Source organism: Podarcis erhardii, assembly GCF_964252035.2.
Source record: "Podarcis erhardii genome assembly, chromosome: 17".
NCBI lineage: Eukaryota > Metazoa > Chordata > Lepidosauria > Squamata > Lacertidae > Podarcis > Podarcis erhardii.
The window spans coordinates 7,945,786-7,973,499 of record NC_138515.1 but is presented as its reverse complement, the minus strand read 5'-3'; the positions used below and the strand labels follow the sequence as shown (position 1 = coordinate 7,973,499).

Genomic DNA, 27,714 nt, shown 5'->3' with positions numbered 1-27,714 from the left:
AGACCTCTTGTGGAGGAGGCACATGAAGAAGGGCTTCAGAAGATGATCACAGGGTTCGGGTTGGCTCATAGGGGGAGAGGCATGCCTGAAGCCAGACTAGAATGGGTCCAGATAAGCAGTGTTCGTTCTCCCAAAATACCTAGAGTGCCACCACCCAAAATACCTAGAGTGCCATCACACACTTTACCCCCAAATTGCTCTTTTTTTTAAAAAAAAAAATAATTTTTATTAATTTTACAACATAAACAGAAAACAAACAAACATAACACAACTTCCCCAAACCTCCCCTTCACTGCATCCTTATTTTAAAATTTTTTAGCAATCCTTCATCCCTTTTTATATTTAATTCTCTTTAAAGTTTTTTAAATTTCAATTTTTACAGCTGTAATTCTTTATATCCAATCCCTTGACATCTTAACATTCCGAAATTTTACAACAATTTTTAAGATAGATTTTGAATTTTTATAGCCTACCATGCCCAAGAGAAAAGCCTCCAGTTTCTTTACAAATGTCCACTTAAGGATTTTCTTAATTTCATTATAGATCATTTCCCAGTAGGCCTTAATCTTCGGGCAGGTCCACCAAAGATGATAAAAAGTTCCTTCGCATTCATTACACTTCCAGCAATTGTTATTGGGCAGATGATATATCTTTGCAAGCTTGACTGGGGTCATGTACCACCTATAGATCATTTTCATTATGTTCTCTTTCAAGGCACTACATGCCGTAAATTTAATACCTGTGGTCCATAACTGCTCCCAGTCAGCAAACATAATATCATGACCAATATCTTGTGCCCACTTAATCATAGCTGATTTAACCGTTTCATCCTGTGTGTTCCATTTTAGCAGCAGATTATACATTCTAGACAAATTCTTAGTATTGGGTTCTAGCAATTCTGTTTCTAGCTTTGACCTCTCCTTCTGAAAGTGACTCCTTGCTTCTTGATCCTCGGACCCCTGCCTTTGTGACTCTTCACTTCTTGATCCTTGGACCCGTGACTCCTTGCTTCCTGACCCTCAGACCCTTGGCTTCTTGACTCCCAAGACTCTCTGACCCTCGGAGTCCTGGATTCCCGACTCCTGGCTTCTGGACTCTCGTTCATGCTCCCAGCCCACCATCTTGCCCCCAGTCCTGATGTCCCCAGCTGGGACTTTGATCGCCCATGTCACCGGACCGTGACAGTGAGGCACAGATGTGAGAGGGCATCAGAGGAGGGAGGGAAGGAAAGAGGGACAGAGGCCAGTGTTTCCCATGGCACCCTTGACCATCATTCAAAGCACCCCAGGGTGCCACAGCACAGTGGTTGAAAACCATTGCCTTAAGGAGCAAGGGTCACCACCGCCATCTCCTTCAAGGTGGATGGTTCCTTCTCCTCCTCCAACAAAACATTCTTCACTCCCTGGACTCACCCAGCCTAACACAGGACTGCTTCAAAGGTCAGAGCATATCAGGGACACAACTGTCCCAACTGCGCAAGCAATTCACATGGTTACTTTGGGCAGTAGTATTGTCAGAGACATCAGCGAATCAGCTGCATCCACAGCCAGACTGCAAAAATGCCAAAGCCCGCCTTTCAGGTTGACCAGAGCAACCACTTTCAGGGGAGGAGAGAGCACAAAATACTTGTGCCAGCTTTGAAACTTCACAGCTGTGTGTGTGCACAATAGACTGCAATTTTTTTGTGCCTACAGAATTATAGGACGATAAACCTGCGCTCACCACAGCCTCCAAAGGAAGTTCAGCCTCCTCTGAGCACCACAGAGAGGGGTGTTCCAGAAAACAAGATGGAACCCATGAGGTCACAGACATGAGTGAGGCAAGACCCACATGATATGGGGAACTGGAATGGGCCGGCCCTAGCATTAGGCAATGAGACAGTCAGCACAGGCAGTTCATTTTGGGTGTAATGAAAAGGCAGCTAATTGCTACTTGTTTGATTTATTATGCTTGTTTTGTTTACTGTATTTAATTTATCATGATTGCCTTTGTTAATGTTACTGTATTTAATCACTTACAGTTGTATTTTTGACTGTATTTTTAGGACCTTGTGGGGTTTTCTACTGCAGATAACAAATTAACTTGACTGCCCTTGGGTGCACCTTACTGAGAGGTGCAATGTGTGTGAGAGAGAGCTGAAGCATGTGCTTTTCCAACCAACAGAGTGTCTAGACTTTGGTAGGGTTGCCATATTTCAAATTCTGGACACAAAAGTTGTTGAGCTTTTTTTGCAAAGTCACTAAAAAAACCCCTGGTGATTTTGACCTATTCTTTAGGTACATCACCAAAAATCAACCCTACTCTTGGGTCAACCCTAAACCTAGGGACTATTTGTATACTTTTGTCCAAAATCCAACAGTGGAGTAACTTAAGAAAGAAACCGCTCAATCCCTTTTATTTATTAAAAGATTTCTACCCTGCTTTCTCTGACCATATAAAGAACCCTCCTGTCTAAGAAGAATGGCAGACAAAATTAATGGACTACACAGAACTGGATAAAATGACAGGAAGGATTCGAAACCTGCGGGACCAGAGATTTGCAGAAGATTGGAAAAAATATACGAACTGTTTGAAACTATTTGAAAAGCAACTGTAATCAACAAATTACAAGAAGTTTTGTAAGGAAAAATATATGAAATATTGCAAAATAGAGAAAGAAGAGAGATTAGTTATGAGATTTAAAGGTAATAGTGAAAGTAAGAAATGTATAAAAACAAAATAAAAAAATTCCTTCCAGTAGCACCTTAAAGACCAACTGAGTTAGTTCTAGGTATGAGCTTTCGTGTGCATGCACACTTCTTCAGAAGTGTATCTGAAGAAGTGTGCATGCACACGAAAGCTCATACCTAGAACTAACTCAGTTGGTCTTTAAGGTGCTACTGGAAGGAATTTTTTTATTTTGTTTTGACCATGGCAGACCAACACGGCTACCTATCTGTAATAAGAAATGTATATTAAGTGATTAGATTGGAAAATTTTCAGATGTAATTGATGGAAGTCCAAAAATATTGTACAAGATGTAAAAGTAATTGTTTGAAAATGATATGTTAAAAAACTAATCTCACACACACACACACACACACACACACAGAGTGGTACCTCGGGTTAAGAACTTAATTCATTCTGGAGGTCTGTTCTTAACCTGAAACTGTTCTTAACCTGAAGCACCACTTTAGCTAATGGGGTCTGCTGCTGCCACCGCACCGCCGAAGTACGATTTCTGTTCTCATCCTGAAGCAAAGTTCTTAACCCGAGGTAATATTTCTGGGTTAGCGGAGTCTGTAACCTGAAGCATATGTAACCTGAAGTGTATGTAACCCGAGGTACCACTCTGTGTGTGTGTGTGTGTGTGTGTGTGTGTGTGTAGGCAATCGTAATTGAAACAATAGAGACAGCATCACAATAGAATAAAGAACAGGCTTTAAATGGAAGACAACATTCAAAACTCAACAGCAGCTGACAGAAAGCAAAAGGAGACATCTCTCTCTCTTTCTCGCTATTGCTTGTGTCACAAGAACACTGAGGTAGCAGCTTTTTGACCTGGCACCTGAAATGAGATTCCCCCTCAGGGATGAAGGGACTAAGTGGGGCTGGAGAGGAAGTTTTCTGATGACACCAGATTGTTCAGTGTGGCAAAAGCAAAAAGGGATTGTAAAGCACTGCCAAAGGATCTCTTCAGCTCTTAGCGTGGCAAATGTGATTCAATGTAAGCCAGTATCATTTGATGCACAGTGGGGCAACCCCCAACTTCTAATATAACTAATGGGGCCTGAATGGGTGGTGACTGACCAGGATAGCTGCTGGATATGCTTGATGAAAATGTTATTGCAGGCAGTAGCAGCTATGAAAAAAGGTTATTTCCATGTTTGGGATCTTTAGGGGAGGGATTTAAAATAAAACTGCCGATACAGTGGTACCTCAGGTTAAGTACTTACTTCGTTCTGGAGGTCTGTTCTTAACCTGAAACTGTTCTTAACCTGAAGCACCACTTTAGCTAATGGGGCCTCCTGCTGCCGCCTCGCTGCCGGAGCACGATTTCTGTTCTCACCCTGAAGCAAAGTTCTTAACCTGAAGCACTATTTCTGGGTTAGCGGAGTGTGTAACCTGAAGCGTATGTAACCCGAGGTACCACTGTACCGTAATGCTGCTTCTGAATACCTTGAGGAGTTATGGTTGCCACGCCTCAAACAAATATTCTGTAGAGCTAGAAAATGTTCAGAAAAACACGATCCAAATGATCCAGCTGCTGGAGCAACTTCCCTCTGAGGAAAGGTTGTGATGTATGGGGCTTTTTAGTTTAGAATAACTGCAGTTGGAGATGTGACAAGAGGCTTGTAAAATTAAGCACAATGTAGATGCTGCACCGTGAACAGACAAAAGGCTCTCCCCAAGCTTTCATAGTATTAGAACTCAGGGTGAGATTCAGGACAGACAAAAGGAGGCACTTACTCACACAGTCCATAGGTCATCAATGAAATTCACTACCCCAAGTGGTGGGGATGACCACCAACTCAGGTACTTTAAAAGACATCTTTGTGAAGGATAATATTATCAAAGGCTGGTAGTCATGATGGCCATTTCAACTCCATCATCAGAGGCAGTGTGACCCTGTACCTGTCGCTGAGGTTCAGGAGTTGGACAGTTGCGTTGCATTCATGTCCTGCTTGTTCTGATCGGCATCCGGTTGGTCGCTGTGAAAACAAGGTGCAAGACTAGACAGGCTCGGGTCTCTTCTTATGCTCCTGGAGGAGAAAGTTCCACAGCGTCCTAGGTGCCACGTCCAAGGAATCTTGGGACTCTTTTGCCCAAATGTTGGTGGTAGGGCACAGAGCAGGGCTCTGTTAGGGGGACCCAAGTGATAAGGTAGGTTCATATAGGGGAATAGTCTTTAAATGTTCCAGCCTCAACACTGTTTAGGGGCTTTAAGAGTAAAAACCAACAGATTGTACAAGATCAGAGTAACAGAATTTGGAAAACGAGCCCATCAAATAGAACAGAGAGAATTTGGTGGTTTGGCCGGGTTTTAGACCCCTCTAGCCGTCTAACTGGGACACGGGTGGCGCTGTGGGTTAAACCACAGAGCCTAGGGTTTGCCAATTAGAAGGTTGGTGGTTTGAATCCCCAAGACGGGGTGAGCTCCCGTTGCTCGGTCCCTGCTCCTGCCAACCTAGCAGTTCGAAAGCACATCAAAGTGCAAGTAGATAAACAGGTACCGCTCTGGTGGGAAGGTAAACGGCGTTTCCGTGTGCTGCTCTGGTTTGCCAGAAGCGGCTTTGTCATGCTGGCCACATGACCCGGAAACTGTACACCGGCTCCCTTGGCCAATAAAGCAAGATGAGCGCCACAACCCCAGAGTCAGCCACGACTGGACCTAATGGTCAGGGGTCCCTTTACCTTAGCCGTCTAATTCTGCAGCACCTGGAATTATCGTGATGTAGGGTTGCCCTTGGACTGCCCTGCAGTAATGCAGTGTACCTGTGACCAAGGTATTTGCAACATTTCTTCAGGAAACAGTGCAGCCAGCCGATTAAGGTGGGCAAAGGCACTCCAGGACACAGCAACAGCTCGAGCACCAAAGACCAGTGCTGGATCCAGGAGATTTCCCAAGCTGTGGAACTGGTTCTTAAGAAGAACTGTCTGGAGGGCACGCATCTATTTCACACTCAGAGCTGTGCCTCGATAGCTCCAGGGGAAAGAGAAAAACTCCTTCATGCATGGAGGTTTATTCCTTCTGGCCCAATGGACCCCGACTAGCACAGAACAGCATGAATTACAATGAACGGGGTCTTTGACTAGGGCAGACGCAGACCTTAGCCTGGGGTCTGGGGCAACTTGGTGAAGACTTTGCAATGGCCACTCCCAGCAGGTTTCTTTGTCAATGAACCCAAAGCAATATTCTGCTCCCATCTGAAGAGGCTTCCCTAGTATGCAACACTCCAGAGACTCACTCAGCTTGCCTCCAGTTGCCTCTTGCTCGGGTAAGATTATAAGGGGCTGGTGGCCTGCTTTATCCCATTTCCTAGCCTGGCACTCAGAGCCAGTCGATTCTGATGCTCCTCCTCTGGGGACGATGAGGCATCTCCCTACCCTGGTCCATCCTATTGCTCAGCATCCACAAAGCTGCCAGGCTGAATCAGGAGGTGATCGAATGCCCTTCATTCGCCCGCTGCCACGTCTCTACTCTCTTGCTCACTGCCTCCTCCCCTTCCCTCCTCGCTCTTCCCTGCAAAGGAAATTACAATTGTGATTTATTCAAACTCACCCACCCACTGCCTCTAATCTCTGAGCCTGCAGCACTGGGAGTAAATTCAATCAGGGGAATGTTTTATAACCAAGGAGAGCCTCTTGGCTAGGCGGCAGCGGCAGCAACAACTCGGAAGCCTCTCCACCCTATGGGACATGGGAAAGCGAGACCCACATCTTTGCCTGTAGGCCTCAAACCCAATGGAGCTCAGCCGTTCGTTCTGCACAGCCAGGAGCGTGGAAAGCACATGGATGGAAAGAGTGCCTCAGTAAATATGTGTCTCTGCCCCACAACCACAGCTAATTCCCTTCTCTAGTGCGGACTGTCAAAGATAGGGCTGGTGTGGTCAGCGTGTCTGGACAGGAACCCTGCATTATCCACATGTGTGTCCCATTCATCAGCTATGCTTTCAAAGCCTCCGGGAAGATTAATGCTCTGGGTCACTGCATGCAGTGTGTCAAAGAGAACTGCAGGATCCAGCCCAAGCCCAGAAGACGTCCTCCTCCAGTTGGGACTCTGGAGCCTCAACTCCCAGCTCTGTACATGGAGCAGCAACAGTGAGGTCATCCACAAGCCAGAGGAGCAGATGCCTCTACCTTCCGGCCTGGTCCATTTCCCCTTCTCAGCCTCTTGAAAGCATCCAGCAGATCGGAAGGTGGGGAGCAGAAACATCCGCTGGGAGGTGGAAATCATCTCCATTTTCTCATTCTCTGATCCAATTTCCTCCCAGAAGAGGCAGCGTCTGGTATTCACTAATGGCCCAATCCGTCTTAATTAGCTAAAGGGGAGGGGAACCAGCGAGGGGAGGGGAGTGTGCAGTTCTCCCTTCATAAAAGAGGGAGACAAAGGAGAGTTCCTTGCCCATTGCCGGCTGGAATTTGTGTTCTGCGTTTATGAATGAATAGGCGAGGGCAGCACCTGCTTGTTCTTTGTTCCCTTAACAGATTTACTTTCTCCTTGACAGAAGCCTGAACAGGATGAGGCTGGCCAGTAATTTGGAGGAGAGGCTGTGGATGTGGGGAGGGAAAGGCAGCTTCAAAGTGACGCTACCGTACCACACTATGGGATGATGCACTGCAAGAGTGTAAAAGGAGCCCTGGTGGGTCACAGCGAGACCAGTAACAGCCAGTCATATACTTCTGGGAATCCCACAAGCAGGCCATGGAGACAGCAGCTCTCATCTGCTGCTTACCTCCAGCAATTATTATTTGGACGTATCCTGCATCCAAACATAAGAGATTCCATTTGGTTGCCATAGGAGCTAGCCACTGACAGGGTTGTCCCTCCACGAAGGTGTCTACTTAGCGGTCCAAGCCAACTGCCAACACAGTCTATGGTAGTGCATTCCACATACTGTGTTTGATTTGAAAAAGACCTTTCTTCTAAGTGCCCAGAATTTACTACCAGCTATTATGGGGGGCGGTGACCCTGCATTCTATAAATTTTCTCTGCACACTGCAAAATTCTGCCCCCTCCCCCCCCAAAAAAAACATTATCTCAGCAAGAACAAACAAACTCTGGACATGCTCCAAAGTCTCCAGCCCCCAGCAGAAGAAAAAGTCAAGCTCTTATTTGGAATGGATAACCTTTCTAAACTAGCTGGCCCCCAACTTGAGGGGGGGGAGCCATCTTCAAAAGCTACAAAATACTGATCTGATTTCCATTCAACGTGGTCCACCAAACACAGTTCCAATACAGCACTGGTTGTTCATACACTAGTGTATGTACGTATGAGATGCTTGTGTAGCTTGGGTTCCTCTCTTTTTTCAAACGAGAAAGCTACGAGTTTAGATTTCTTTTTGTTCACACCAGGGAGGTGAGTGTTTGCTTGCAACAGGTGCCTGCTTCCCCTTTGGTTGCTACAAAGGCTCAATCACAGAGAATCAGTGCTAGGTTCCCCTACTGGTAGATATGCACTACAAAGCATGGTGGGCACTTGCTCTATTGTACCTGCTAGTGAGCTGACAATGTATTTGGCATTTCCTTTGTAACTACTGACTCCTTTGTTTCACTTCACCCTCATTGGGAAAGTCTGACCAGGGGCAACACAGAGCCCTTGCAGTCAGGATTCCACAATGCTGTGGGAGTTGGTGTGGCTGCATCTTCAACCAGAGCTTTCCTTCAGGAAGAATAAAACCAACAGCCCCACCTGCTGGCTGGCAACAAAATATGTAGGCTAGCACATGCAATTAACTCTAATGTACATTGAATGAAGGAAGCCATGAAGTCTAGAAGGGGAGTAGGGAAGTGTTTACTAGGCCTTCCATTTAAAGTCTCCAAGGAAAAGTACTGCTTTTGAGTTGCTAACAAGGTGTTAATAGCTTTGGAAGAGTAAGTGGCTGCTAAAAAGCTCTTTAACTAGGATGCAGCATACCAGCCCCTCCAACTGCAATAATTGCACACTATTCTGCTCATCACTGCATCCCCAAACCTTCCTATAATGAATACCAACGCAAATCTGGGCGCTGTTTCAACTGAGCTGAAGTGCCTTCTCCATTTGGCTACAGAATGCCAACAGTCACTACTGCCAAGCCGCTCAGAGACTGCAGCTGAAAAACTCCAAAGATACCCATCGACACAAGGGTAAAGCTGGTGTTGCTGTTGTTTAGTCATTTAGTCGTGTCCGACTCTTAGTGACCCCGTGTACCAGAGCACGCCAGGCACTTCTGTCTACTTCCACTGCCTCCCACAGTTTGGTCAAACTCATGCTGGTAGCTGCGAGAACACTGTCCAACCATCTCTGTCGTCCCCTTCTCCTTGTGCCCTCCATCTTTCCCAACATCAGGGTCTTTTCCAGGGAGTCTTCTCTTCTCATGAGGTGGCCAAAGTATTGGAGCCTCAGCTTCACAATCTGTCCTTCCAGTGAGCACTCAGGGCTGATTTCCTTCAGAATGGATAGGTTTGATCTTCTTGCAGTCCATGGGCCTTTCAAGAGTCTCCTCCAGCACCATAATTCAAAAGCATCAATTCTTCGGCGATCAGCCTTCTTTATGGTCCAGCTTTCACTTCCATACATCACTACTGGGAAAACCATAGCTTTTACTATAAGGACTTTTGTTGGCAAGAAGGCTGGTGTTACCAGGGAGGAAACAGCTTAGGCATTGGGGCAACGGACCCATAAGCCAGTGCGGTTAGAGATGGGGCATTTCCACATGTTCCCACTCTGTTTTGCATCATTCAGCTTGCTACCATAAAACATGCAGGACACATGTTGCTTTTTAGCAGAGATTTTGTGGATGTGATGCTTGCGGTGTCAAACACCAGAGCTGGACTTCTTCCCCAAGCGTGAATCAAAGCTGCAATTGCATCTTGGTTCATGGAAAAGGGGGCAGGTGCCGTGAACTGGAGGCAGAGCCTGACACTCTGCAAGAGGGAGAGAATCCAGGTTGCGGCCAAAGGAGAGCAGCTTTTGAGGTGCCCTTGGTGCTGAGAGCAGCAGTTCCCTGAGCCTGCATTATTCATGTGGCCTTGTCGGGTAGTGAATTATTTATTCAGCACTATTTGCAGGGAGTGGCGAGAGGCACCAAGGTGCTTTTAAAGCAGAAAGTGGGTGGGAGGGGAGAGAGAAGGGATGGCATGGGCTATTAACCCCATCCCTGCAGGAAAACACTGCGCAGGAGGCGAGAAGAAGGATGGAACTGGTTAACTTTCAGGACCACTGCAGAGAGGATGAGAGAATAGCTGGCAAGCACGAAGCTCGGAAAGCAAACTGCTAGCAGCCCTGGAACAGTGGCACATGGGAAGGAGCAATACCTAGTGGTTAGCCTCCACAACAGGCCTTATAAAGCCTGCTATAAGGGACAAAATACGTCTCATGAGCTCACTTATCAACAGCATACCAGGAAGCCTCTCTTGCCCAGCCCATCAGGTGAAAGGATTTATACAGGTTGCTTGCTGAAAGGACACTTAAGGGTGCAGAAATGTCCTCTTAGCCTGGAAGTGGAATGAAGTTGGTACAGCCCAGCAGGCACACGCTACATGCCAGAGCTCATCTATGGAGTTGCGGGGTGACCTCTGCTTTGTAACATGAGGGTTAATAATACGAGCCTGCCTCGGGACTGTTGTTAATGTTGCTGAGATAATGAATACAAAGTGCTGAGAGCACTTAGGGGGAAATGCTGTGTAAAGTTTATTATTCATAGAAACCACTCTGTTCCTCCATTCCCGTTGAGAACAGGCTCAGGGCTGTGGCCAGGTTTGGAGTAGAGAAGCGCCATGATCACCCAGGCTGGTCTAGACAAACACTCAAGAAAGGGGATTTGAAGGGCAGCAAAACGGGCCATATCCAAGTATTATTGCCCTATATGAAAGTTACTGGGGTCTAAAGACAGGGGTGCTTTCCTTTCCAGACGCAGGAGTTTCACCAAAGAACAATCATTTGCTACAGCTCAGGGCTTCCAAAAGTTTGAAGCCTTACCCCAAAGGGAGCAGAATGAGGAGACTGAAGAAGAAGAAGAAGAGGAGGAGGAGGAGGAGGAGGAGGAGGAGGAGGAATTTGGATTTGATACCCCACTTTATCACTACCCAAAGGAGTCTCAAAGTGGCTAACATTCTCCTTTCCCTTCCTTCCCCACAACAAACACTCTGTGAGGTGAGTGGGGCTGAGAGACTTCAGAGAAGTGTGACTAGCCCAAGGTCACCCAGCAGCTGCACGTGGAGGAGCAGGGAATCGAACCCGGTTCACCAGATTATGAGTCCACCGCTCTTAACCACTACACCACACTGGCTCTCTAAATACCCCCAAGGTCAACTGCAACACCAAAAAGGAAGGAAGGTGGCAGAGGGCCTTACATGATGAATGGGCTTTAGAAAGAGGTGGGAAACACATGCAAAGAACACTTCAAAAAAGAATTGTGGCAAGGGATGGGCAAACCTGTGCTTGGACTCCAGCTCCCCCTGGCCTCAGGCAATGATGGGAGGTGTAGTCCTGCAATATCTGGAGGGCCCAGATTCCTTGTCCTGGGTGTCAAGGTTCCGTCATAGAAAAGCTCTGCCCCAAAGGAAAAGGAGGAAGCTATGCAAACAAAATCAGAACCCATGCCTAAAGAGCACAGCAGTGCTCAATCCACAAGGCCCAGGCCGGATGGGTGGGTAACTGGGGATAGTGGAATTCCTTCCTCCACTTCTCTTGCTAGCATCTTTTCTTAGCAAAGCAGCTGTTGCTCTGACTCCCCCAGCTGGACAAGACTTGAATTACACAGGAAGAGCCGCTTGCTGTCCTCCTTGACTGAAATAGGATGGAGACTGCTGAGAACTACGGGGATACAAACATGACTTCCAGAATTGGGGGGAGGAGGCAGGATATAAATGCAGACTGTGGCCGCTGACACACATGTTCCATTGACATACAACTGCTGACTTGCAGTCCCGAAGGGGGCAGAACAGACTTACACACACAAAGACCCAGAATGCAGCCCCTGAACAAATGGGGAGTTGCCTGTATAACATAGAAAGTACCGGTAGCTTTGAGAATTCAACAGAGCAAAAAGGCCTAGTCTGGCAAGGTCACTTTTCTCCTGCTGGAAACTGGGGGTGGGGAAAACCTGAAGGGCAACCAATCATGGACCTGAACCATTGGATTCAAGGTACAAGAAAGGAGATTCCAACTAAACATCAAGATGAACTTTCTGAAAGCAAGAAAGTTTCTGTTTGACAGTGGAGTGGACTCCCTTGGAAGGTGGTGGACTCTCCTTCCTCAGAGGTTTTTAAGCACAGGTTGGAGGGCCACCTGTTATTAATGTTTCAGTTGAGACTCCTGCATTGCAGGGGGCTGGTAAAAGGTAAAGGGTCCCCTGACCATTAGGTCCAGTCGTGGCCGACTCTGGGGTTGCGGCGCTCATCTCGCTTTACTGGCTAAGGGAGCCGGCGTACAGCTTCCGGGTCATGTGGCCAGCATGACTAAGCCGCTTCTGGCGAACCAGAGCAGCACACAGAAACACCGTTTACCTTCCTGCTGGAGTGGTCCCTGTTTATCTACTTGCACTTTGATGTGCTTTCGAACTGCTAGGTTGGCAGGAGCAGGGACCGAGCTCACCCCATCGTGGGGATTTGAACCTGCCGACCTTCTGATCGGCAAGTCCTAGGCTCTGTGGTTTAACCCACAGCGCCACCCATGCAGGGGGCTGGACTAGATAACAATTGGGGTCCCTTCCAACTCTACAGTTCTATGAATCTTATGATTCTATCCCACTCCAGTACAGGGAATAACACAGCTGTATGTGCAGGAAAACACAGGGAGAAATGATTCCTGAGTCACAGATACCAAAGTGGAGTTGCAGTACTGTCATGAACAGGGTGGTGTGAAAATGACCACAAGCCAGGCAGTTTTGTTTCCTCCAGAAACAGGCTTTTCCATCTACAGCCAAGGACCAGAACTGGGACACTATGGAAATATATTATATGGCACTTAGTCTGCATCCAAAATATGGGGTTTTTAGTCAGACATGTGGGAATCTGTGTTTTGGTAAAGGAAGAATTGAGGACCTCCCATCAACCCCAGCCAGTATGGCCAGTATGGCCAAATGATGGGAGTTGTAGTCCAACACACCAGGAACAACTTTTCCAGACACTCTGCCATACTCATGAGTACATACAAATAGGTACTACTAAAGAGTTTCTCCATGTGAATACCAGACCTTGAGAGAGACCCCTAACAAGCTTTATTGCTTAAAAACCTATCACCAACCTTTCCACTTTTTTATATTTTTACTGAGGGTTAAAAGTGGATTTTTCAAAAAAACGATGGCTGAGATTCTCAATACATGCAAATTCCTACAGCTCCTATTCACAAAGGAGACTCTGAATATAGCAACCCACAGTGGATGGGTACAGAGGCCCACAAGTCAAGGGTCTGTCTTGTGAAAAGCTGAAGCATGAGCATATACATCAGGAAAAACCTGTGCTTTAGCGGGTGCTGCAATTCCAGAAAAAGGGGGATACGAAGGCCAAATCTGGCTTGCCTTCCAATGCAAGAGCCCTGAAGGATAAGGAAGAGGCAGTCTCCAACAGCAGATTTATGACTCTTTTTAGCAACCCACTTTTGGCAAGATATGACCTTTCACGAGAATGGATCAAAAAATGCAGATCAGCCGAAGAGTCATCTTGAATTGTAGTCAATAGATACAAACCAGTCATGTGAATCCAATATAGTTTCCTCACTGAAGTTAGCCTCTCTGTAAATAGTGGTAGGCGAATAGACCCTCAAACCAAGCATCAAATTGCCAGACAAGCAAAGGTGCTGTTTACCAGTAAACAAAGTACTGGTAGTTTAATTGGCTAAGACTCTTGTCTATTAATACAGCATCATTCCCCGTCCCTTGGAGAGATGGACAGCTGTAGCACCACAATCTCCAGTTACAAGATGAGCTGATCTGATGCTGTTTTTAACAATTCCCCACCGCTCTGCCCCAATACCTGAGAACACCTGCACAACAGAACTAAAACTTGTTGAAGTCTGTCACCATCTGCTCTTAAAAAGCTGGTGCACAACACACTGATCAAGGGCTGCAATCCTCTGCTGCAGGCAGCACACATCACATCTCCAGCTGTGAATGTGCAAGTAGTGCCCTTCGTTGGTTAGGAACCTGTAATGGGGCGACTTTTTATCATATGTGGTGGGATTGTAGTAAAATTTTAAAAATTTGGGAAATGATATATAATGGGTTGAAGAAAATGTTCCAATTAACATTTGTAAAAAAGCCTGAAGCTTTCTTGTTAGGGATTGTAGGAAAAGACCTGCCAAGGAAATTAAAAAACATTTTCATGTATGCAACAACGGCGGCAAGAGTCTTAATAGCACAAGGATGGAAGAATGAGGAAATCCCGACTAAAGAACTGTGGCAAGAGAAACTGATGGATTATGCGGAATTAGCAAAATTGACACATAAACTACGTGACAAGGATAACTGTGACTTTAAAGAAGAATGGGAACCTTTTACGAAGTACTTAAAGAAACAACAAAATGAACTGGACTCCTTGGCAGGTTTTGAATAAACATTCACAAACTCTTTATCAGTAATATAGCGATAGTTAAATTGAGGATCTTTACAACTCTATAACATGGAGAGAATAATATGTGTTGAAAAACCAGAGAGAGGAGCTGAGGGAAGTCTGGGGGATGGGTGGGTGGGGTTCTTTTTAGGGGAGGGGAAAATGGGGGGGGGAATGAGGATGATGTATTTTTGATAAATTGTTAATTGTTGAAATTCCTAATAATTTTTTTTTTTTAAAAAAGGAACTTGTAGTGGGGCATTCAATAAAGAAGTTCATAGTCAGGATCAGGCAGCTTTGTGATCCGGGTGGCTCTTTAGCTTGTGGAACTTGACACTGTCCAATTTCTCAAAGCGCTTTCCGCAGTGCTCACAAGTGAAGTTGTACTGGGCTTTTGAGGTATGCTTCTTCATGTGCCAGTTGAGAGAAGCTCGCTGCCGGCATTGGTATCCACAGATCTCACACCTGTAGAGAGAAGCCGTCATCACCTCGCTGCATTCAAGAACATGGCAGCAGCAGAGAGCCCACAGGCAAGGCAATATGCCATCACTGCTTGCTGCCAACCTTTCACACTGCATGCACACAGCACCCTTGAAAATCAGAGACTGGGTGTCAACCAGTTACTGTGTCTGACTTCAGGTGTAGCCAAAGAGGGAGCTGTGTCCACAAGAGGGAGCTTTTGCCAGCAGTTTCTATCAAGAGGTGGGACTGTTATCATACCCAGAGACCGTTCTGTGCTACCTCTCCAAGGCACCTTTTAACATTACATTCTTAACAAGGATGAAAGGAAACAGCCATTCAGGTTAATTCATTGCTTAAATCCAGCCCCAGATTTTAGCTGGCGCTGCCCTTTGTAGAGGGATGCGGGTGGCGCTGTGGGTTAAACCACAGAGCCTAGGACTTGCCAAGCAGAAGGTCGGCGGTTCGAATCCCTGTGACGGGGTGAGCTCCCATTGTTCGGTCCCTGCTTCTGCCAACCTAGCAGTTCGAAAGCACGTCAAAGTGCAAGTAGATAAATAGGTACCGCTCCGGCGGGAAGGTAAACGGCGTTTCCGTGCGCTGCTCTGGTTCACCAGAAGCGGCTTAGTCATGCTGGCCACATGACCCAGAAGCTGTACACCGGCTCCCTCGGCCAATAAAGCGAGATGAGCACCGCAACCCCAGAGTCGGGCACGACTGGACCTAATGGTCAGGGGTCCCTTTACCTTATTGGACTCCATTAGGCTTGTATATGTCTTTGCTACAGATGTGATAAGGACAATGCCTCCATGAAATATATGCTTGTGCAGTCGTACCTTGGGAGTCGAACATTTTTGCTCCCGAACGCCGCAAACCTGGAAGTGAATGTTCCGGTTTGCGAACGTTCTTTGGAAGCCAAACCTCCATTGCGGCTTCCAACTGCATACAGGAAGCTCTTGCAGTCAATCGGAAGCCACGCCTTGGTTGTTGGACGCTTTCAGAAGTCGAAAGGACTTCCGGAACGGATTCTGTTTGACAACCAAGGTACGACTGTAACGTGTTCTTTACTTACTAAGAAAATACTGAACTGTATAACTATGACTGTGCAGAAAAAGCTAAAACTTTCAGCGTAGAATATTTGTTTGAACTATACACCTATTGTATGGAAATTAAGAACAGGACAACAAAAATAGATTCTACGTGCCCTAATGGTGGCCAGGAGACTGATACTGATGAATTGGAAGAATAAAGATATGATCCCCTTCAGTCAATGGATTGACAATATGACAACACTCACAACTTATGAACAAACTACGTATAGATGCAGACTTCGTTTGCGTAAATATGACATTTGAAATGTTTTTTTAAAAATGTAGTAGGCTATTAATATCTACATATGTATTAGGATAATAACATCATGTCTATTTATATAAGAATGTATGGGACTATAGTTGGTGGAAGAAGATTGGAAGAAATTTAAAGTTTATCTACAGAAACATTGTAAAATTAAGGAATGTTAGAAGGATGTTGGAATGAAGTAATGTGGTTTTAGCAGAAATGATATAAAGGATTAAGTAAAAATGGATTGTTAATTGGTGAAAGAACAGAATGTAAAATTATAGTATATTAAGATAAATTATTAGGATAAAAATAAAGATGGAAAGGATTTGCTGAAATATCTAATTGAATTAGAATACAAAAAAGGGAGGTGTGAGGAGGTCAAGGAAATAAGCAAAGGAAAGAAAGTTATGTAAAGGATTGATTTGTGTGTTTTTAATTATCTGCATCTTTTTTTCGTGTTTTTCCCCCTTTGTTCTTGTATTGTTCTGTTTTTTATTTATTTATTTTTTTATTTTTTTCTGTTTAAATATGTTCTTTATTTTTTCTTTTTGTAACCTTTAAAATCTCAATAAAAATCTATTGGAAAAAAACTGAACACAGTACTCCAAATGTGGCCACACCATAAAAAAAAAGAATGTATGGGACTATATTACATTTTATCTTTGTATATTGCTTCTTTCTACACATTTTTGTTCATCCCTCCCCCACTTCTTTTCTTTTCTCTGTATCACTTTATTTCTTTATAATTGAAATTTTTTCAATAAATTATTAATACCAAAAGAACACTGTAATAATGATTATGTGGTTTGCTCAGGTTTCATTTAGCAATACAGTCGTACCTTGGCAGAGACGTGGGAAGGTCAGGTGGTACGCAGTGTGGGAAATTTCTTGTCACCCCCCCACAAACATTGATTTTTTATTTTTATTTTGCCTGCAAAAATGGTTTTTGTTGTTGTTTAGTCGTGTCCAACTCTTCGTGACCCCACGGATCAGAGCACGCCAGGCACTCCTGTCTTCCACTGCCTCCCGCAGTTTGGTCAAACTCATGCTAGTAGCTTCGAGAACACTGTCCAACCATCTCGTCCTCTGTCGTCCCCTTCTCCTTATGCCCTCAATCTTTCCCAACTTCAGGGTCTTTTCCAGGGAGTCTTCTCTTCTCATGAGGTGGCCAAAGTATTGGCACCTCAGCTTCACGATCTGTCCTTCCAGTGAGCACTCAGGGCTGATTTCCTTAAGAATGGAGAGGTTTGATCTTCTTGCAGTCCATGGGACTCTCAAGAGTCTCCTCCAGCACCATAATTCAAAAGCATCAATTCTTCAGCGATCAGCCTTCTTTATGGTCCAGCTTTCACTTCCATACATCACTACTGGGAAAACCATAGCTTTAACTATACGGACCTTTGTTGGCAAGGTGATGTCTCTACTTTTTAAGATGCTGGAAAAATGGTTTTAGGTTATTTCATATTTTCTTACAAAGGAATGTGGATTCTGGGCCTCTGATAACAAGTAGGCGACTGTGGACAGATACTTAAATCTACAGGATGGATTGTGTTTTGGCTCCACTGAATTGAAATTTCAGCCTTCACGACATATGAAAACGGCCAAGTAAACAGTTATTTTCATGGAGGGGTCAATATATTAACTGATATGCATGAAATTTCAGGTGCAGCTATATAATCCCTAGTGTAGTAAGATAAGACCTTTGGAGCAGGCATTTTCAAAAAAAAGTTTTTTATGAACTGCCCTAGTAGGGCAGTAATTGTTCCTTGATAATTTGTTACCCCCTCTATGATGGCACCCAGGGCACACATCCCTGCCTCCCTTCCTACACCCCTGTACCTTGGTTCTCGAACAGAATCCATTCTGGAAGTCCGTTTGACTTTTCAAAATGTTCAAAGACCAAGCCACGGCTTCCAATTGGATGCAGGAGCTTCCGGCACTCAATCGGAAGCTGCATTGGATGTTTGGGTTTCAAAGGACGTTTGCAAACCAGAACACTCACTTCCGGGTTTGCGGTGTTCAGGAGCCAAAATGTTCAAGTTGCAAGGCGTTCACGAACCAAGGCACAACTGTAATATTTTTTAATAAAAAATCTCATGAATAGGACAAGGGACCAGAAACTCAAACCCATCTTGCAACAATGCCCCATTCTCCACCTTGTTGGGATTTACTCCGGCCCTTCAAGCCCTAGATGCAGTGCTGCGGCATAATCACACTTGTGGTGCTATGAGACCACTATACAGCTGCTGCTACTCGCCCCCATCACCTTACAGGGATAAGACACACATAATAATAATAATAATAATAATAATAATAATAATAATAATAATTTATTTATACCCCCACCCCTCTGGCAGGGTTTCCCCAGCCACTCTGGGCAGCTTCCAACCAAAGATTAAAAATACACTAAAGCATCAGTCATTAAAAACTTCCCTAAACAGGGCTGCCTTCAGATGTCTTCTAAAAGTCAGATAATTGTTTATTTCCTTGACATCTGGTGGGAGGGCATTCCACAGGGCGGGTGCCACTACCGAGAAGGCCCCATTAGCTAAAGTGGTGCTTCAGGTTAAGAACAGTTTCAGTTTAAGAACGGACCTCCGGAACAAATTAAGTACTTAACCCGAGGTAACACTGTATAGCTAACAAAGCAGCCAATACAGTCAGAAAACACTTTTTGGAATCTTGATGGAAAATTCACTGAAATAAAAAAAACCCCGGGTGCTGCCACATTTGAAATACTTTTGGAATTCCACAATTAAAAACAGTTGGCTGCATGTGGCAGTGATTAGTAGAAATTTATTTCTTTTCATGGGTACAGCTAGTAGCCTTTAGGTCACAGATGGAGGTGTCAGATTTCCCAACACTCACCACTGTCACACTCATTCTCAGAGTCACTGAGCGGCTTAAGAAGCAAGCGCAGTGTTCCTGGAAACAGCGGTGCCCTGCTTCACACTGCCACACAGCTGTTGTGTACATCTCAAAGGTGGGGTCCAGCTCTGAGAGATGGGGCTCACAGGAACAGCGGTTTTTGTGGTCTCCGTACCAGATGACTATGTTGTTCAAGCAGTTCACATTCCGCCTTCTTCCTTGTGACACGGGAAGGGGGTTAGGGAGGAGAAGAAGAACATAAGTTTGAGAAGCAGAGAACAGAAGGTCCCTTCAAACAATTGAAATAAAAAGCATACGGCACCAACCCCTGAAGAAAGACTCCAGCAGTCACCCATGTAATATTTGTTAAATACTCATTCATTTTAAATGCAAGGAAGGCTATAAGGAGCCCTGAGAAAGTCATATTAATTCAAATAAATTAACTTCAAAGATGCTGAGACTTACATGTTCACCTGTCAGGGGACTGCCATCGGAACAGGGGAGGCAGGCAGGGGGGCCCGCTGGGATACAAAGAGCCTCCAAAACTCCTGAGGAGCAGTTCCTCTTCCAGCGGTGGAAAAAGCCACACCTCCAGTGGAGAAGAGAGGGAAGGGGCCAGCCAAGCGAGGAGAGGGCTCGAAGATGCTGCTGAGAGCCCCAGCACCTCACCTTGCCAGGCTGGCCAGGAGAGACGCATGCCACTTCCATCGCCCAGCTTGCGCAGAGGCGTGAAACACAAGGAGGGGAGGAGGAGGCTTGGGGTGCCGAAGATTATGTTGGGGGAGAAGCCGGAAGGGGCCACTCCTGGATTCTGCAAGTGACTGAGACAGTCCTGAACTTGGTAGATCTTCACTGTAAATAGTTTGCACAATAAAACCTTTAAAAGCCAGGTCGGAGTCCTGTCTGGTTACTCACGAGCAACCAGCACCAGCGGGGTAGCATGGGTTGTTAGCACCCGGGGCAAGGCAAGTAATTTGCGCCCCTAACCCCTAACCTGCCGCCGCTGCCAGCTTCTTCTTGCTGCTGCCTGGGCTGGGGTATTTACGGTAAGGTAGCCACGGCGGCGGCGGCGGGTCCGTGTCAGGTGATCTGAGGCGAGTTGCCGCTGGCGCTGGCGCCCAAACGACGCCGCTTGCCCGGAGGAGGAGGAGGGCAGAGAGGCGAGGAAAATGCAACATGGCCCAGCAGCTGCAGCAGCAGCGGCGGTGGTGGGGCTGTGAGGAGGGGCTGCCTGGCGCGCCTTCCGCGGCCCTGACGCCCTGAGAGCCGCTGCCTGCCGGAGGCGCTGGACACCTTCAGCCCAGACGCGCGCACAGCTTGTTGGTTCCGCGAGACATGGGGCTCTGCTACAGCTTGCGCCCGAGGCTCTACGGCAACTCCGGAGGCGGCGAGTGCCCCCCCCAGATGTTGCGCCCAGTGCGGCCGGGCCCCCCTGCACCCCCCCCCACGCTACGCCACTGACCAGCACCAGCATCTGACATCACCTCTTGAACATGAAGCTTTTAAAATAATATAACTGAACACCACTTCAAAATACCAGTTTATTACCATACCACAGGCTGCACTGTTAATGACAATAAAATGTGGGGTGCCTACAGGCACCTCTGTGAAATATTTCCATATCACAGGCAGCAGTAGCAGCTAAGCCAAGCCATGCTCCTTGGTCTCCCTTGCAACATTGGTAGTCTTGGAGCAACAAGTACAGTTATACCTTGGAAGTCATATGGAATCCGTTCCGGAAGTCCGTTCAACTTCCAAAACGTTCGAAAACCAAACTGCAGCTTCTGATTGGCTGCAGGAAGCTGTGGAAGCCCTGTCGGACGTTCAGCTTCCAAAAATAGTTGCAAACCGGAAGGAACGGTCATTTCTGGGTTTGTGACATTCAGGAGCCAAAATGACACGGTATGATACGATAATCTTTATTGTCATTGTCCCATACAGAACAACGAAATTGAAAACATCTACATCAGACATTCAAAAGCCAACAAGCCTCCTATCCCAGCTATCCCAGCCTGGTTAACCCCAAAAACTCTGATACCCCATAATTAAATACAATATACTCCCACAGAGACTACCTTATACTGCGTTTAAAGCCAGAATTGCATTTGGGTAGAAACTGTTTATCAGGCGGCTAGTCCTAGTCTTTATAACCCTGTACCTTCTTCCAGAAGGCAGAAGCTGAAAGAGATCATTTCCAGGGTGCGTACTATCCTACGCTATCTCTGCAGCTTTCTTATGGCACCTGGAAGCATAGATTTGATCCAAGGTAGGGAGAGTGCACCCAATTATTCTCTTCACAGTCTTTACAACCCTGGACAGCGTTGTTTTTTCCCTGGCCGTGCAGCTCCCAAATCACAGACACAGACCGTAAGTTAATGCACTCTCAACAGTACAATGGTAAAATGCCATCAACAGGTCCTTTGAGAGATTATTTTTCCAGAGGGTTCTCAGAAAATATAACCTCTGCTGTGCTCTCTTCATCAGGTCTGTACTGTTTTCTCCCCAGGTTAGGTCATACAGTAATACCTCCACAAAACATTCAGGAACTAAGCTGTTCGAAAACCAAGGTACAGCGTACCTTGTTTTGCGACTGGAATCCATTCCGGGTCCCGTACCTTGGGTTACATATGCTTCAGGTTACAGACGCTTCAGGTTACAGACGCTTCAGGTTACAGACTCCGCTAACCCAGAAATAGTGCTTCAGGTTAAGAACTTTGCTTCAGGATAAGAACAGAAATCGTGCTCCGGCAGCGCAGCGGGAGCAGGAGGCCCCATTAACTAAAGTGGTGCTTCAGGTTAAGAACAGTTTCAGGTTAAGAACGGACCTCCGGAACGAATTAAGTACTTAACCCGAGGTACCACTGTATTTCATCATCCTGCCAAACTCTGTATATCAGCACTTCTTCCAATAATAACCCATTTTGCTGTCAAGCCTTTCTTTGGCCCAAAATATTATACAGAAAACTAGATGCTATCTACCACCCCACAGTTAACTATTGGCAAGCAACTATTGGCAAGCAACTCTAGAATACAGATTTCAAGCTTTCGTTAAGGAATAAAGGAATTGCCTACTCCTTTTGGTTTCCATGGTAATTTTGAAGCATGAGAACAATGTGCCAAGCCATCTTTAGGGCAAATAAAAGGTCTAATGCAGCATTTCTCAAACCACACAATTTGCTAAGGTCAATTCATGGCATTAGAACAATTTTTTTAATTTTTGTTTTTAAAGAAAGAAGAACCACACAATTTTAGGATTAGAACATCAGCTAATGTGCCACATTTTCTATCTATTTCAGCTTGGCGTTTACCTCTTTAACATTAGGCATCATAATTAATGTAAAATATGAAGAGGTATTTGTAAAGCATACTCGCCTCAAATTATTTTTGAAATTTGTATATAGCCATCATCTACTATAATCAGAGAAGACTCAAAGCAGGCACATTCTGTTTCAATTTTTAAATGTCTGCAGAAAACCTTTCTAATCTGTCAGGCCAATGTAGGCCTACTGTTAAATCTATCTTTCCGCAATAGTTGGCTGATTTCTGATTTTAACATTTTTATGTGGTTTTTATTCTATGACTTTACATACAATTGTTGTGAGCTGCTCTGATTTCTTCTATGAATAGCAATACAGTGGTACCTTGGTTCTCAAACGCAATCCATTCTGGAAGTCTGTTCGATTTCCGAAACATTCGAAAACCAAGGGGCTGCTTCTGAGTGGCCTCAGAAACAATGCCAACAGCCGAAATAGATGTTCAGCTTCTGAAAAATGTTCACAAACCGGAACACTTACTTCCGGGTTTGCAGCGTCCAGGAGCCGATTTGTTCATCAGCTAAACTGTTCAGGAACCAAGGTACCACTGTATATAAATATATTTTATTAATAAATTATAAGCCTACAAGCAGGAACAGTTAAACAGAAGGGGGCATTACACCCTGAAAATGTAGCTACCGTATTTCTATCTCAGTGTCAACTTTATGCTATTAAACAGAGGTGGACAAATGTTATAGAGCAAGGTTGATTATTGATTATAATATACCATCCAACTCCTTGGCTTCTTTTATTGGATCATGTAAAGGACCTTATAGCCAAGAAGGATACGTTTGGGGTTTTGAGTTCAGTGAGCAAAAACAGAGATTATGGGAAATACTAACATCCCAACTAAAACATAACGCTATGGGAAATAAAAACAGCATCGCTTAACAAAACTAAAAAATGCAATTTGGTTCAAAGCAGGAAAATTCTGAATTTTCATTTTATTTTTGAAAACTGGAAGCCATATATCAATGGGAAATATTCTATGTAGACCTACTGAAATTAGTGAACCTACTCACTCATGTTCATTAATTTCAATGGGCGAGTAAAACTTCATTGAGCGCAAGCCAATAGAGGAATCTGCAAGCTCATGTAAAGCATGATTCTATGCTGGTTCAGTGAAATTTACTCTGTTAAGAAATACCATCACAATTCATTTCTTTGATTTCATTTTGGAATATTGTATCTGTCATTTGGGATGTGGGTGGTGCTGTGGGTTAAACCACAGAGCCTAGGACTTGCCAATCAGAAGGTCGGCGGTTCGAATCCCCGCAACAGGGTGAGCTCCCGTTGCTCAGTCCCAGCTCCTGCCAACCTAGGAATTCGAAAGCATGCCAAAAGTGCAAGTAGATCAATAGGTACCGCTCCAGTGGGAAGGTAAATGGCGTTTCCGTGCGCTGCTCTGGTTCGCCAGAAGCGGCTTAGTCATGCTGGCCACATGACCTGGAAGCTGTACACCGGCTTCCTTGGCCAATAATGCGAGAATAGCGCCACAACCCCAGAGTCAGTCACGATTGGACCTAATGGTCAGGGGTCCCTTTACCCTTTACCTTTATCTGTCATTTGCAGAGTTTACTGCAGTAACAAGTAACTGAAAGTAAGAACTCATTGCAATTCACTAGCTTCTGACACTGGCACACACTTGTGTTCAACAAGTTGCATTTTCCTTGCTCAGGACTTCCAAGTTTTGTAATCCTCAAGTTTCAGTTCTTTGCTCAGAAAACAATTCAGCCAATGTAAGAGAGCAAGCAAAACACACCACTACAAACATATTTACATACTTTTCTTCCTTTGCAGCTCATAAGGCATCTGCTCCCAAAGCTTCCTGGAAGAAAAGATAATAGCCTATCACAACATGCACTCACAATCTTAGAAGTGGATACCATTACTGTATTTGTTTGTTAAAAGAAAGCCTAATCCAAAGAAGATGATTTTCAAATGGTCCCAAGCAAGATAAATGAGTCTCTGAAGATTAGACAGATAGATAGATAGATAGATAGATAGATAGATAGATAGATAGATAGATAGATAGATGATAGATAAATAAATATAGATATAGATTATAGATATAGTTTATTTATTAATTAAATTTACCAATTTAATTAATAAACTATCTATATCTATATACATCTATATTGCCCTTTATCCAAAGGCCACAAGGCAGTTTACAACATAAAAATACAAAATGAGAACACAAAATACACAACAAACCAAAAACAAACCAGTGACACCCCTCCCTAACACATAAGAGTCAGTTTGCTCTTCAGTCCCTCTCAGGAAGTCAAGAGCTAAAGTGCAACAAAATTCAATCATCTTAATCATGTTTCCTCAGCCACAGAAATCACTACCACTGGGAAACTGAGGATCTCATCAATAACACCAACAAATGCATTGATTTCTTAATCATAATGATGACCTCTTAACATCTAAGCTCAGATGAATACAGTACTATGAAATGTGATTTCTGGTCTCTTAATGCAGAGAAATACAGCAGCTGTCTCAAGCTTTCTGTTTGAGATTTCCGAAAATCTTGAGATTTTTTAAAAAAGTTTTACATTAGGCAATTGCCTGTGTTGATTCTGTTAAAACTTTCTCTAATAGTGTTCACTATGCTATTGTGATAACTTGACTGTGGGACCAAGCGGATATTGAAAAAGCTGCCCCTCATTACTTCAGAAGTTCACAGAACACTGTGATGGACAAATGCTCACCCTTCACTCTAAGACCATTCCTGAGTTTCATCTTATCCTCACCACCTGTCCAGTATATATGAAATCACTAGCTATGGTTAAAAGGAAGTTTGATATCAATAGACCTAGTTTTGAGTAGCAAGAAGAGTAACCCTTCCTTATATCTCCTTTGCCTGACCCTTCAAAGGTGCAAGACCATGATTACGGTATATGCACATTTACTCGGAAATACCATCTCTGAAGGGGCTTACTCCTGTTTTTGTTGTGATCATCTGCAAGGTTTTAATTGCTCTTGTTGGCACCCACCTGTCTCAAGAGACAATGGAGTGCGTCTGGGTGGGGGGAGTCAAACTGTGGCGTTAGCGACACCAAAGTGACCTGGGCTCCCTCTTGGCCTTGCTGATGTGGTCCAAAGGAAAGCAGAGCAATATGCTTAGCACCAGTTGGCAGAAGTTACCGGAAGTAGACATACAAGGCACCAGCCAACTGTCTTAGGGACTCCACTCTGGGTTCACACCTTAGCCTTTCCTTCTCTCGAAGACATCTCGCAAGGCAGTGGAGCCTTGGGATCAGAGTTTTCTTTCTCCCCAGATGGGCTACCTTCCTGGGTTGACGAGTCCCATCTTTCCTTCACGCCCCTCTACAGCATGTGCAGAAGCCACCTTTTTGAGCACGGGCCCCACTCTTGGTTTCATCCGCTCCATCTGCTGGAGCTGCCTTCACATGCAATGGGACTGCATAACGCAGGGTTTGAGGCCCGTTGGCTACCCTCACCTGGTTTAGCCGGCCAGTTGAAGCCATTTCCCCCAAAGTGGCTGCTGTCACATGCTGACAGCTTCTGGCAGCCACAGGTGAGAGCCAAGTAGAAGGTGGGGACCAAAGGTGGACAAACTACCGCAGGAGCATGACGTGTGTGTTCCCCCCTCACTGTGTACTATCCCTCCCCAAACACCCCAATTTGATGATTTAATAGATCTCATGGATATATTAATGTGTGTGTTTTTTTTAAAAAAAGTTAGGTGGCTATTTTTCTATGTTTTACCTGTTCTTATTTTAACCTGTATGCCGACTCGAGTCCCGCATCAAGGAAAGAAAAGGCAGGCTCACATTCCTCCCCCTGTGTAGAATGTGAGGTGAAATAAATATCTAAATAAATACCCACATTCCTCCCCTCGGGAAGAATGTGTGTAAGAGAGAGAAAGGATGAGCTCCTCGGAGCAGACTGAGACTGGCCACTTTCCCTCTATAAATCATTTAATGTGTCCACATGAATAGAATATATTAATATTGCAGCAGTTGTATAAGGGATTATTATTTTGATTAGAATGTAGCTGAAATGAGTAAGATTTTGGAACGCAGAAATAAATAAAATCATCAAGCCATCAAATGTAGCACGTGGGAGAGGTGCACCTAAATTATATAATTTGGTATTTGAATGATTGGCATTAGTAACTGTATTATAATTTGATATTGTTATAATGAGGATATTATTGGACTGCAATTGAAAATAAATAAAAATTATTGCCGTACTTTTCTGTGTATAAGACTGTTTTTTTACTTTAAAATTATGTGAAAAACTGTGAGTCATCTTATACCCATATAGTGAATGGTGAGGATTTCTTAAATTGGAGTCCCTAAAAATAGGGGGCGTCTTATACATCGGGGCGTGTTATACGAACCTTCTCAATTTTGCCTTTTAGTCTGCTCTCCTTTTAATTCGTTTCTCCCGTTATTCCCCTCCTTCGAATCCCTTCTTTGCTTTCTGTCAAATAAAGCATTTTTCTTTCTTCCTTGCAATGCCCATTACCCCATTTCCTGAATTCACCCTATCTCTATAATTGTATCCAAGTATTTCCTTGTAATTGTATCTGGGGTTTTAAATCAACACTGCTACTTTATAATTGCCCTCCTCCTCTCCTGCCACACCAGTGTGGCAACACCACATCTTTAGGAGAACCACTGCATTTAGGGTGTGATTATGCAACAGGCGTGATTCTCCCCCCCCTCTACTTGCCCCCCCCCCGTGCCTGCAAAAAGAGGAGTTTTGCTGGGTCTCATTTTCCTGTGAAATTTGTGTTTTTAATGATATTTCCAAACAATTAAACTATAGTATGTTTGCAATCGGGATGCAGGTGGCGCTGTGGAGCCTAGGACTTGCCGATCAGAAGGTCGGCGGTTCGAATCCCCGCGACGAGGTGAGCTCCCGTTGAGTCCCTGCTCCTGCCAACCTAGCAGTTCGAAAGCATGTCAAAGTGCAAGTAGATAAACAGGGACCACTCCGGCGGGAAGGTAAATGGCGTTTCCGTGCGCTGCTCTGGTTCGCCAGAAGCGGCTTAGTCATGCTGGCCACATGACCCGGAAGCTGTACGCCAACTCCCTCAGCCAATAAAGTGAGATGAGCACCGCAACCCCAGAGTTGGTCACGACTGGACCTAATGGTCAGGGGTCCCTTTACCTTTACCTATGTAGAGGGGGCATGAGGGAGATGAGGCTGCGAAGGAGATGCCTACCCATAGGGTAAAGTGAGACAACTGCCTCAGTTCACAGGATCCACAAATTATCCATTTATGAATGTTGTAAATAGCTATTTTAGACTGTTTTTACTGAAAATATTATTGTTTTATTCTTTTTGTAAACATCTTGGAGGTTTTTCTACAATCAAGTGATGTATACATTTTATTTAAAAAAGTAATAAATCACAATTCACATCCATGCTCATATGAAAGCCGTGACTTAGTATCTACACCTGACTTTTATCCAGTTGAATATTAATTAATGTCCTTTCCTCTCCTGGGGCTGGAGCTGT

The 27,714-nt window shown here is 44.8% G+C and overlaps 1 long non-coding RNA gene across 4 annotated transcripts; it reads right to left on the bottom strand.

Annotated features, from left to right (window-relative positions):
- Window positions 1–14,464: 14,464 nt before the first annotated feature.
- Window positions 14,465–24,044, bottom strand: LOC309332607. 4 transcript variants are annotated; one of them, XR_014152233.1, is made up of 4 exons: window positions 24,000–24,044; window positions 22,696–22,762; window positions 18,902–19,119; window positions 14,465–14,698 (listed from the first exon to the last, which is right to left on the bottom strand). It is a non-coding gene; the product is annotated as an uncharacterized lncRNA (long non-coding RNA). The 4 variants fall into 4 exon arrangements; XR_014152234.1 differs by having other exon boundaries at window positions 18,902–19,115; XR_014152235.1 differs by lacking the exon at window positions 18,902–19,119.
- Window positions 24,045–27,714: the final 3,670 nt, after the last annotated feature.